The 12,913-nt window shown below is 43.8% G+C and overlaps 1 pseudogene; it reads left to right on the top strand.

Moving 5' to 3' along the window:
• Positions 1-4,521: 4,521 nt before the first annotated feature.
• Positions 4,522-12,913, top strand: part of LOC112075395 (sodium-dependent neutral amino acid transporter SLC6A17 pseudogene) — a 19,531-nt pseudogene continuing 11,139 nt past the window's right edge.

The raw sequence follows: 12,913 nt of genomic DNA, 5'->3' as shown, positions 1-12,913 counted from the left end.
TTTGGTCTTGGCCAATAGTGGAGTTTGAGTGTGAACTGTTTGAGGTTGTGGCCAGGTGTCTTTTATACTGATAACAAGTTCAAACAAGTGCCATTAATACAGGTAACGAGTGGAGGACAGAGGAGCCTCTTAAAGAAGAAGTTACAGGTCTGTGAGAGCCAGAAATCTTGCTTGTTTGTAGGTGACAAAATACTTATTTCTCCACCATAATTTGCAAATAAATTCATTAAAATCCTACAATGTGATTTTCTGGATTTCTTTTCTCTTTTGTCTGTCATAGTTGAAGTGTACATATGATGAAAATTACAGGCCTCTCTCATCTTTTTAAGTGTGGAGAACTTGCACAATTGGTGGCTGACTAAAATACTTTTTTCCCCATCTGTTATATAAGGACACAGCATTGTACATTTACAACACACTGTTTAAACACACAACCCCCTGCAGCAGACATTTTAGTCTGACATGCTTGTCATCTTTCTCTGGTATCTCCAGGATTTACTCAAGGCTGGGACATTCATTCACAGCCTCGCTGCATAAAGCCCAGAGGCCATATGCTGCTAAGGTGTTAGAACACAGTTAGCGATATCAATATGATCTACGGTTGCCATAGCGACTGATCCCAGCAGCCGAGCCTTGGAAAGTGAGTCACATGAGTGAATGGAGTGGCAGGTGGGCGGGCGGGCGGGCGGGCGGGCGGGCAGGCCGCAGCAAGCTTACCTGTGTGTGTGTGTGTGTGTGTTTGTGTGTGTGTGTGTCTGTGTGTGTGTGTGTGTGTGTGTGTGTGTGTGTGTGTGTGTGTGGGTGTTGTGTGTGTGTGTGTGTGTGTTGTGTGTGTGTGTGTGTGTGTGTGTGTGTGTTCATTCACACATTGCCTCGTGATGCACAGGGGAGAATAAAGGGCTATGACACACACATCCACCATGCTAAGGCTGGGATCGTCCACCTGGCTATAGGCTGAGGATGCTCCACCATGCTAAGCAGCTGAGGAATGCTCCACCATGCTATAGGCTGAGGATGCTCCACCATGTTACAGGCTGAGGATGCTCTACATGCTATAGGCTGAGGATGCTCCACATGCTACAGGCTGAGGATGCTCCACCATGCTATAGGCTGAGGATGCTCCCAATGCTATAGGCTGAGGATGCTCCACCATGCTATAGGGCTGAGGATGCTCCCTGGCTATAGGCTGAGGATGCTCCCATCGCTAAGGCTGAGGAATGCTCCACCATGCTACAGGCTGAGGATGCTCCACCATGCTACAGGCTGAGGATGCCTCCACCATGCTACAGGCATGAGGATGCTCCACCATGCTATAGGCTGAGGATGCTCCACCATGCTATAGGCTGAGGATGCTCCACCATGCTTAGGCTGAGGATGCTCCACCATGCGTATAGGGCTGAGGATGCTCCACCAGAGAGAGAGAGAGAGAGAGAGAGAGAGAGAGAGAGAGAGAGAGAGAGAGAGAGAGAGAGAAGCATGGACAAGCCTACCCATCGTCAGAGATGGCAGGGTCTTAATCAGCAACACCTCCTCTCTTTCACAAAACAAAACACACAGCGTTTCACACGTTCTGATACTGACAGACGTAGACTAGACAGAATGTGTAAATATACGGCCGTGACACATCCGCAGCCTACAGCCTTCATTTTGACCTTTGCTAATGGTTTTGTATGAATGTTTTTGCTGCAATAAACAGCACATTCCCAGCATATTAACTGTACAGCACCGTCCCTGGAAAAATACTCATTAATAACGTGACTGTGTAAATGTAGCATCTGAAATGTAATAATGTGGTCTATTTATATTCTTCAGGAATGCGTTCTCTCCCGCAGGTCATTCCTGTAGGATTTACCATCAGCTCTAATAGTAGTACATGGTTAAAAACCTCTTAACATCCCCCTAATCTTTCAGCCCAGTTTAAATTGTTTTAGTCATTCGACAACACATCTGTTTAGGACAGCAGCCAAACTTCCACTGTTCTAAACTGGGGATATCCAGACTGTTTGAAGATCTTAAGGCTGCTGTCTCACACATTGCTGCCTGCCTAGGGGTTGGGGTACCCAGCGATACGGGAGAAGCGGGTAGGATATCCAGAGGATGCCCTACAGAAGGCTGATCTCTGTGTCTGTTATCTCTGAAGAAAGAGAAAGGACAGTGGGAGAATGGATTTACGTTTCAGGTGTTTACCCATAATACACCAGGGGAGGACCATCCTCCTCACAGGACGAAGGGGAGGACCATCCTCCTCAGAGGACGAAGGGGAGGACCGTCCTCCTCACAGGACGAAGGGGAGGACCGTCCTCCTCACAGGACGAAGGGGAGGATCGTCCTCCTCACAGGACGAAGGGGAGGACCGTCCTCCTCAGAGGACGAAGGGGAGGACCGTCCTCCTCAGAGGACGAGTCTCCAAATAATTGATTAAACCACACTATTATGCAAATAAGGTCTACTGTAACCTCAACAGCACTCTGTAGGGGTAGCACCATGGTGTAGCCGGAGGACAGCTACTTTCCGTCCTCCTCTGGGTACATTGACTTCATGTCACGTTCTGACCTTAATGCCTATGTTATGTCTTTATTTTAGTTTGGTCAGGGCGTGAGTTGGGGTGGGCATTCTATGTTGTTTTTTCTAGGTTTTGTTCTGTTGTTCTATTTCTTTGTGTTTGGCCTAGTATGGTTCTCAATCAGAGGCAGGTGTCAGTCGTTTTCTCTGATTGGGAGACATATTTAGGTAGCCCGTTTGTCATTGTGGGTGGTGGTGATTATATTTTCTGTTTGCTGTTTCACCGTACAGGACTGTTCGTTTTGTCGTTTTATTGTTTTTGTTCAGTGTTCAGTTTCTTATTAAAACATTACGGACACTTACCACGCTGCGAATTGGTCCTCCTCTTCTTCCACCCTCGATGAGCGTTACAGAATTGCTTCTCCTTCATTTTGTAAGAAATTAATTTGTTCAAAACTGTTCAACTATTGTCTGTCTCTCTCTTTGCGTCAACTACTCTGCAGTGCTAGCTAGCTGTAGCTTATGCTTTCAGTACTAGATTCATTCTCTGATTCTTTGATTGGGTGGACAACATGTCAGTTCATGCTGCAAGAGCTCTGATAGGTTGGAGGACATCCTCCGGAAGTTGTCGTAATTACTGTGTAAGTCTATGGAAGGGGGTGAGAACCATGAGCCTCCTAGGTTTTGTAATGAAGTCAATGTACACAGAGGAGGACGGAAGCTAGCWGTCCTCCGGCTACGCCATGGTGCTACCCCTACAGAGTGCTGTGGAGGCTACTGTAAACCTTATTTGCATAATAGTGTGTTTTTAATAAATTATTTGGTGACAAGTTTTTATRTTTAGCATAGTTTAATCTAAAAAGTGTTTTWTGAAATTCACTGAGGATGGTCCTCCCTTCGTCCTCTGAGGAGGCTCCACTGGTCTCAACAGAGCAGGGCTGTAACATGCCATATAATACAGTGTAATAAATAATGTCAACAGAGCAGGGCTAGATAGATAGAGCCAAGGTCAGAATAAATCCCTGATGTCAAAAAAGAAAAATGACTGTGCCAAAAATGGATGGTCAACAACTCAGGAGGACAGTGGAGGCAAGAAAAAAATAGCCTGGAAGACATATGTGATGTTGTTGCAACAACATATTACACAGAAATACAACACATTATGGCATGCCACAGCATGTTTAAAATGGCAGTGATGTCTCACTATACAGTAACCATATCTATAACGTGCAATTACCAGTAATAACAATGATATGAACAATATATTTGCTCATTCATTTGAATGTTTCTTTGTCAGAAGACAACGCCCTACAGCGTAGGTGTAATTGGACAAAYTACACTGTTTGGATATGCAAATATCCGATTACATATTTACAAGCGCTAATTGAGCATGTGATGTCTTTTTGTCAAACTTGTTTGACGGGGTGCTAAATCACACACCYAATTAGTAACCTATAGCATTGTGTAATGTTGGTTGACCCCTGTACCTGTGATCGTAAGGCGTGTTTTGCTCCACTTCAACCAGCTGTGACAAAACAATCTGATACCTGCTTCGAACAAAATGCATCATCTCTTTTAGTCAATGAAAGCACTCACTCACTCGGGTTACACAGAACACCTGTGCTGTTATTTCCCCACAGGACTGGCTATACTGCAGTCAGATGCTTTAAAATAGGTTTGTAAACATCTGCTGACGTAAGAAGTTAGGATGACTCAAACCTGCGTCAGGCATCGTGATGGAAAAAACCTTCCCCATAGTAATCCTTAAATACGTGGGAGTTGTCCCACCAACATCAGCCACGTGGAATAAACCTGCATTGTCTATATTATCACTGATAATATAGACAATATCATTGTTGGATTGATGAAGTAATACAATAAATGGTCGTTTAATGTGTGTAAAAGTGACCGTTATTAGCCGCTAAACTTGCCAATGAGAACCGTTGGGTGTCTGTTTGCGTCAGACTTTACGCGCCTCACCGCATGTCAATTTCCATCAAGGAGCTCTCGGTGATTTCGCATCTCAGTGCGCGCAGAGGAGAGATGGGTGAATATATGTCTTACTGAACGTGGGGATTTTTTGAAAACTGTTTTTGAATATAGACTGTTGTTCAACTTCGAATAAGGTAAGAATGGCATTGARCCTATACGATTCTTATTTCCTTCTTCCATCTAGCAACGCATTATTCGACTGCATCATGACATATCTATAGGCTGCAATAAGGAGATCATCGTTATAGTCAATGGAAATGAACCGTTATTTCTCACCCTGTCAAATCTGTCTATAATACGTGTTGGCGTTTCTGCATGATTGTTGCATTAGGCTATTGTATACTGTAGGCTTGCCTATAGAAACCGTTCGCCCTTTTCGGTGCGAGATGAGCACTCATAGCATATAGGTTACGGTGTGGTCTACAATATTTAGGTCGCTAATGGGCCTACGATTCGCGTCTGCGTCTTTCATCCCAGGTATAAAACGTATTGAGTGATCAGGTCACTTATTGAGGAAATGTTCTACTTTGTTCCGTCTTTGGATGCACGGATGTGGATGTCCTATTCGGGTTTTTCTTGATTTGACCTTGGCGACMATTCATGTTTCCTCCAGCTKTTTYTGAACTGTTTGAAGCAATAATAAAACCAATTCCACTACGGAGCGTCACACTACGCAGTGGTGCCTGTGGACACGTGATGATGATGTCTCTCAGTTCGGCCTGGAGGATGCACACCTATCTTATCAAGATGCTAGAAATCAAGATGCTATGGGATTTTTACTCCGTTTTTTTAAACCCAAATCGACTCGGGAACCACATGGAATAGAATAGAATAGATTCTATAGAATATAATAATTTGTTGTTCTCAGAGAAGGCCATTCTTTCCCCCAGTAGTTTTGAGTTTGACATTACAGACCCTGGTTCGATCCCGGGCTGTATCACAACCGGCCGTGATCGTGAGGCCCATAGGTGCGGCACACATTTTGCCCAGCGTCGTCCAGGTTAGGGGAGGGTTTGGTCGGGGTAGGCCGTCATTGTAAAATAAGAATTTGTTCTTAACTGACTTGCCTAGTTAAATGAAGGTTAAACATAAGGGACAGATCKAAATTTACCATGGGGGAGGGGCTGATCCAACTCAAGGTGTCATCCAAAAAACAAATGCACCCCCCCCTCCCCCATCCCCCAAAGTGACATATATTTTCACATGACCCTCCCCTTGTACTGTAAAATAAATTGAAYACCCTCCCTCTCATATAATTAACTAAAAATAATGTTTACGACCACAACTACAATAACTGGAGCGACCCCGTGTTTATAAATGTGGATATCGACATTGCGACTTCAGCACAGTCAATGCCACGCAGGGCTACGAGCCAGAAGGTTGAGGGTTCACCGACCACCACAGACAAGCTCAGTTTCCCTGCCTGTTTCATTACTCTACGATCAGAGCAAGCTGCGTACAATGATCAGCTAGGGAGGAGATCCGATTCTCCACATTTTTATGCCATATTTATAATTACAGTGCCTTCGGAAAGTATTCAGACCCCTTGACTTTCCCACATTTTGTTACGTTACAGACTTATCTAAAATGGATTAAAAAATAATAATCCTCAGCAATCTACACACAATACCCCATAAAAACAAAGTGAAAAAAAGTTTTTTATGCATTTTTGCAGCAAAAAAATACAAACAATTAACAGAAATACAATATTTACATAAGTATTCAGACCCTTTGCTATGAGAATTGAAATTGAGCTCAGGTGCATCCTGTTTCCATTGATCATCCTTGAGATGTTTCTACAACTTGATTGGAGTCCACCTGTGGTAAATTCAATTGATTGGACATGATTTGTGAAGGCACACACCGGTCTATATAAGGTCCCACAGTTGACRGTGCAYGTCAGAGCRAAAACCAAGCCATGAGGTCRAAGGACTTGTATGTWGTGCTCCGAGACASGATTGTGYCRMGGCTCAGATCTGGAKAAGGGTACCAAAACATTTCTGTAGCATTGAAGGTCCCCAAGAACAGTGTCCTCAATCATTCTTAAACGGAAGAAATTTGGAACCACCAAGACTCTTCCTAGAGCTGKCCGCCCGGCTAACTGAGCAATCGGGGGACAAGGGCCTTGGTCAGGGAGGCGACCAAGAACCCGATGTTCACTGACAAAGCTCCAGAGTTCCTCTGTGTAGATGGGAGAACCTTCCAGAAGGACAACCATCTCTGCAGCACTCCACCAATCAGGCCTTTATGGTAGAGTGGCCAGACGGAAGGCACTCCTCAGTAAAAGGCAGACCACCATAGTCCATGTGCCCAAGAACACTAAGGTAACCTGCCTAAACGACTACCGACCCGTAACCCTCACGTCTGTAGCCATGAAGTGCTCTGAAAGGCTGGTCATGGCTCACATCAACACAATCATCCCAGAAACCCTAGACCCACTCTAATTTGCATACCGCTCCAACAGATCCACAGATGATGCAATCTCTATTGCAATCCACACTGCCCTTTCCCACCTGGACAAAAAGAACACCTATGTGAGAATGCTATTCATTGACTACAGCTCAGCGTTCAACACCATAGTGCCCTCAAAGCTCATCACTAAGTTAAGGACACTGGGACTAAACACCTCCCTCTGCAACTGGATCCTGGACTTCCTGACGAGCCGCCCCCAGATGGTAAGGGTAGGTAGCAACAMATCTGCCATGCTGATCCTCAGCACTGGAGCCCCTCAGGGGTGCGTGCTCAGTACCCTCCTGTACTCCCTGTTCACTCATGACTGCACGGCCAGGAGCGACTCCAACACCATCATTAAATTTGCMGATGACACAACAGTGGTAGGCCTGATCACCGACAACGATGAGACAGCCTACAGGGAGGAGGTCAGAGACCTGGCCGTGTGGTGCCAGGACAACAACCTCTCCCTCGACGTGATCAAGACAAAGGAGATGAGTGTGGACTACAGGAAAAAGAGGACTGAGCACGCCCCCCATTCTCATCGACAGGGCTGCAGTGGAGCAGGTTGAGAGCTTCAAGTTCCTTGGTGTCCACATCACCAACGAACTAACATGGTCCAAGCACACCAAGACAGTCTTGAATAGGGCACGACAAAACCTATTCCCCTTCAGGAGACTGAAAAGATTTGGCATGGGTCCTCAGATCCTCAAATGGTTCTACAGCTGCACCATCGAGAGCATCCTGACTGGCTGCATCACTGCCTGGTATGGCAACTGCTCGGCCTCCGACCGCAAGGCACTAAAGAGGGTAGTGCAAATGGCCCAGTACATCACTGGGGCTAAGCTTCCAGCCATCCAGGACCTCTATACCAGGCGGTGTCAGAGGAAGGCCCTAAAAATTGCCAAAGACTCCAGGCACCCAAGTCATAGACTGTTCTCTCTGCTACCGCAGGGCAAGCGGTACCGAAGCGCCAAGTCTAGGTCCAGAGGCTTCTAAACAGCTTTTACCCCCAAGCCAGAAGACTCCTGAACATCTAGTCAAATGGCTACCCAGACTATTTGCTCGCCCCATCTTTACACCACTGCTACTCTCTGTTGTCATCTATGCATTGTCACTTTAATAACTCTACCTACATGTACATACTACCTCAACTAACCGGTGCCCCCACACATTGACTCTGTATCGGTACCCCCCGGTATATAGTCTCGCTATTGTTATTTTACTGCTGCTCTTTAATTACTTGTTACTTTTATCTCTTATTCTTATCCATATTTTTTTTAAACTGCATTGTTGGTTAGGGGCTCATAAGTAAACATTTCACTGTAAGGTCTACCTACACCTGTTGTATTCGGCGCATGTTACTAATAAAATATGATTTTATTTGATTTTATTTGACAGCCCGCTTGGAGTTTGCCAAAAGGCACCTAAAGGACTCTCAGACCATGAGAAACAAGATTCTCTGGTCTGATCAAACCAAGATTGAACTCTTTGGCCCGATTGCCAAGCATCACTTTTGGTGGAAACCTGGCACCATCCTTACGGTGAAGCATGGTGGTGGCAGCCTCATGCTGTGGGGATGTTTTTCAGCAGCAGGGACTGGGAGACGAGTCATGATCAAGGGAAAGATGAATGGAGCAAAGTACAGAGAAATCCTTTATGAAAACCTGCTCCAGAGTGCTCAGGACCTCAGACTTGGGTGAAGATTCACCTTTCAACAGGACAACGACCCTACGCACACAGCCAAGATAACACAGGAGTGGCTTTGGGACAAGTCTCTGAATGTCCATGAGTGGCCCAGCCAGAGCCCGGACATGAACTCGATCAAACATCTCTGGAGAGACCTGAAAATAGCTGTGCAGTGACGCTTCCCATCCAACCTGACAGAGCTTGAGAGGATCTGCAGAGAAGAATGGGAGAAACTCCCCAAATACAGGTGTGCCAAGCTTGTAGCGTCATACCCAAGAAGACTCAAGGCTGTAATCGCTGCCAAAGGTGCTTCAACAAAGTACTTAGTAAAGGGTCTGAATACTTATGTAAGAATGATGAAGAAAAACTGTTTTTACTTTGTTATTATGGTGTATTATGTTTAGATTGATGAGGGGAAAAAAACATTTCATAAATTTTAGAAAAAGGCTGTAACGTAACAAAATGTGGAAAATGTCAAGGGGTCTGAATACTTTCYGAATGCACTTTATATGTACATATCTACCTCAATTACCTCGTACCCCTGCACATCGACTCACCGTGTACCGTGTATATATTCAAGTTATCGTTACTCATTGTGTATTTATTCCTCTTGTTATTTTTTTTCTATTATTTCTTGTTTTTCTCTCTACATTGTTGGCAAGGTCCCCATAAGTAAGCATTTCACTTGTAGTCTAAAGCTTGTTTACGAAGCATTGTTCGTTGTAGTACTGAACCAACTGAGACGGAAACCCGAGGACTTACTCAACCCATTATCCTGAAACTACTATTTATACTAAAGTTCTGATGTCTTTTTCTTTACTGCCTATTGTGTTCAATTTGATTTGATTTGACATCACCCATCATGCCATTGTACCTAACATTAATGCACTCTTAGCCTTGACCCCAGTTGTGACGGTGTGATGTCTGGCAGCGTAAGGCTAGTTCACTCCTATCTTGTCACAGTGACTTAATGTGATTGGCAGCTGTCCTTTAAGAGCTGTCTATATGAGAGATTGGATGGTGCAGGGATGAGATTTAAATTTAACAGGAAGAACCATTGCATACCAACCATTGCCTACCAAGGATCCATCCAGTCATTTGACCTGTAGAAATGCCACCATTCATAAATGATCAGTGGAGGCTCCTAAGAGGAGGAAGGGGAGGACCATCCTCCTCAGTGAATTTCATAAAAATAAATGTTTTAACATTGTTGTTTTAAACATTTAAAAAGTMATCCTTTTTATATAAAACTACAATAWATATATTTACATGTCACCAAATAATTTATTAAAACACATTTTGCGAAGAAGRTCTACAGTAGCCTCAACAGCACTCTGTGGGGTAGCACCATGGTGTAGCCGGAGGACAGTAGCCGGAGGACAGTTAGATTCTGTCCTYCTCTGGGTACATTGACTTTAATACAAAACCTTGGAGGCTCATGGTTCTCACCCCCTTCCATAGACTTACACAGTAATTATGACAACTTCCGAAGGACGTCCTCCAACCTATCAGAGCTCTTGCAGCATGAAGCGACATGTTGTCCACCCAATCAAAGGATCAGATAATGAATCTAGTACTGAAAGCATAAGCTACAGCTAGCTAGCACTGCAGTTCATAAAATGTGATGAGTTGTTGACTCAAAGAGAGAGAAAGACAATAGTTGAACAGTTTTAAACAAATWAATTTCTTCCAAAATGAAGGAGGAGCTAGAAAGAAATAGAGAGAGAGATTTTGTATTTTTTCTTCACTTTCAGTTTCACTTACTTCGCTAGCAAATGCAGCTAGCTAGTTCAACCTAATGAAGCACCCTGCTCAAATGTTAGCTAGCTGGCTATGACTATCCAACACAACACTGGAACTCTTCCAAGTCAAGGTAAACGTTTGGTTTTACTAATTTATTGCCACCGGKGCCCGCCGGTGTAACTGCTTACTGACTGTACACTGTAAYGTTGCTGCATGATTGTAGTGGGTTTACTAACTTGTTAGTTCTATTAGGTGACTATGACGTTACTTTAGCTAACATGGTGACAACGGTGTAGCGGTTTGGCTTCGAAAGTTTTTTTTCACCTGGTCACATACAGCTGATGTGTTGTGCATTGAAGTCCACAAGAGAAGCGAGAGGTGAGAGGAGGAGAGCGCATTGATGCGAGAAGGAATACAACATGGCTGCTATGAAAGTGAACTGTGTTAACGGGGGATCAGGGGTGTATTCATTCCGCTGATTCCGTTGAAAGAAATTCTTAAACGTCAGCAAACGGACCAAAACGGGGATAAACATACCTGAATATGTCCAATAGAAACTCTTGTTTGCAACTGTTGGACTAATGATTACACCTTAGATCAGCTAGATGCAGGCAAAAGTGTGCAAGGCGGTATTGAACGTGTCACTGTCTGTCCATGTGTCACTGTCTGTCACCTCAAATTTGTCTCTCAACCTATGTTTACCTACGTTGTAARCTTTCATTCATAGGCTAGGTTCTAGCAACCTCACGATGGGTATTGGGAAAATTAGAATATCGTGTACAGTAGTAGCCTAAAACTATCGCTGTTACATTGAACTGGGTGAATGGAATATGAATGACAATCAGCCAATATGCTGTAATAGAAATAAGGCCACGCTCATGAAAAAACGAATCATCCTCCGTCATCTTAAACAGCACTGACCGCCACTGTAGTTGATACCAGTTGGAGCAGATACGACAAGAGTACAGTGACTGGTCTGCTCTAGCTTACCTCTCTCTCTCTCTCTCTCTGACTTCCTATAAGACAGTTTGAAGTGAATCACTCAGTCCATTTCAATATGATAATTTAAACATCATCTCGTCACAATAGCAACTTGACCATTATTTGCATACGTTCCATAAATAGGCCAGAAACGATGTTACATCCCCAAGGCTGCGTCCCAAATGGCACCCTATTCTCTACGTAGTGTACTTCTTTTGACCAGAGCCCTATGGACCCTGGTCAAAAGTAGTGGACTGTACTCACTGCACCAAATATCCTAGTTTCAGACAATATCAACCAGAGGGTTAAATAGGGAAATAATAATAACGTAATGGGAACCAGGTGTGTACAATCAAGACATAACAAATGGAAAAAGAAACGTGGATCCGGTGGCAGCTAGAAAGCCGGTGACGACGACCGCCGAACGCCGCCCGAACAAGGAGAGGCACCAACTTCGGCGGAAGTCGTGACAATGTTCTAGCTGTGAATATGTAAGGGTTGATGAGTGAGTGAGAGTAGGAGCAAAAATTTAGTTGAGAAGCAGGTGTGAAGAGTCAGGGAAAATCGTGATTGTCTGTGGTCTATTGCACAATCAGATGTTCTGAGTAGGAGCTTTTTCTCCCCAGTAAGGCCCTTCTTCTCCGGTCTGCTGATGCAATCAGGTCCTCAAACTCAAGGAAGTCAGGGTGGGGAAGTTCTTCAAAAGGAATCCGTCTCCTCTGAGTCTGTCTCCACATCAGACATCATGTCTTCAGTTGCACCCGCAAAACGCTGCTTCTTTTCAGCAGAGTTATTTTTGGGCCGACATGCCAGATTCTGATTTTCCAGAGTTATTGAGATTTTACCCAGTGTTGTTTATTGAGATTCAGCAGTTGTTACCTTTAAGATTCCAGTGTGCTTATTAAGATTCAGTGTTGTTTATTAGAGATTTCCAGTGGTTGTTATTGAGATTCAGTGATTGCCTTATTGAGATTCCAGTGTTGCTTATTGAGATTCCAGTAATTGCTTAATTTGCAGATTCCAGTGTTGCTTATTGATTGTATTGCCAGTATTGCTTATTGAGATTCCAGTGTTGTTTATTGAGATTCCAGTATTGTTTATTGAGGATTCCAGTGTTGCTTATTGGATGCAGTGTTGTAATTGGGTTCCAGTTTGCTTATTGAGCATCGTATTGCTATTGAATTCCAGTGTTGCTTATTGAGATTCCAGTGTTGCTTATGAGATTCCAGTGTTGTTTATTGAGATTCCAGTGTTGCTTATTGAGATTCAGTATTGCTTATTGAGATTCAGTGTTGCTTATTGAGATTCCAGTGTTGCTTATTGAGATTCCAGTTTGTTTATTGAGATTCCAGTGTTGTTTATTGAGATTCCAGTGTTGCTTATTAAGATTCCAGTGTTGTTTATTGAGATTCCAGTGTTGCTTATTGAGATTCAGATTGCTTATTGAGATTCCAGTGTTGCTTATTGAGATTCCAGTGTTGTTATGGAGATTCCAGTGTTGTTTATTGAGATTCCAGTGTTGTTTAATGGCAAAATAACTTGTCTCTGTATTATA

This window comes from Salvelinus sp. IW2-2015, unplaced genomic scaffold, assembly GCF_002910315.2.
Source record: "Salvelinus sp. IW2-2015 unplaced genomic scaffold, ASM291031v2 Un_scaffold3132, whole genome shotgun sequence".
NCBI classification, from domain to species: Eukaryota; Metazoa; Chordata; class Actinopteri; order Salmoniformes; family Salmonidae; genus Salvelinus; species Salvelinus sp. IW2-2015.
The sequence above is the reverse complement of the archived record's forward strand: the minus strand, read 5'-3'. Positions and strand labels throughout refer to the sequence as shown.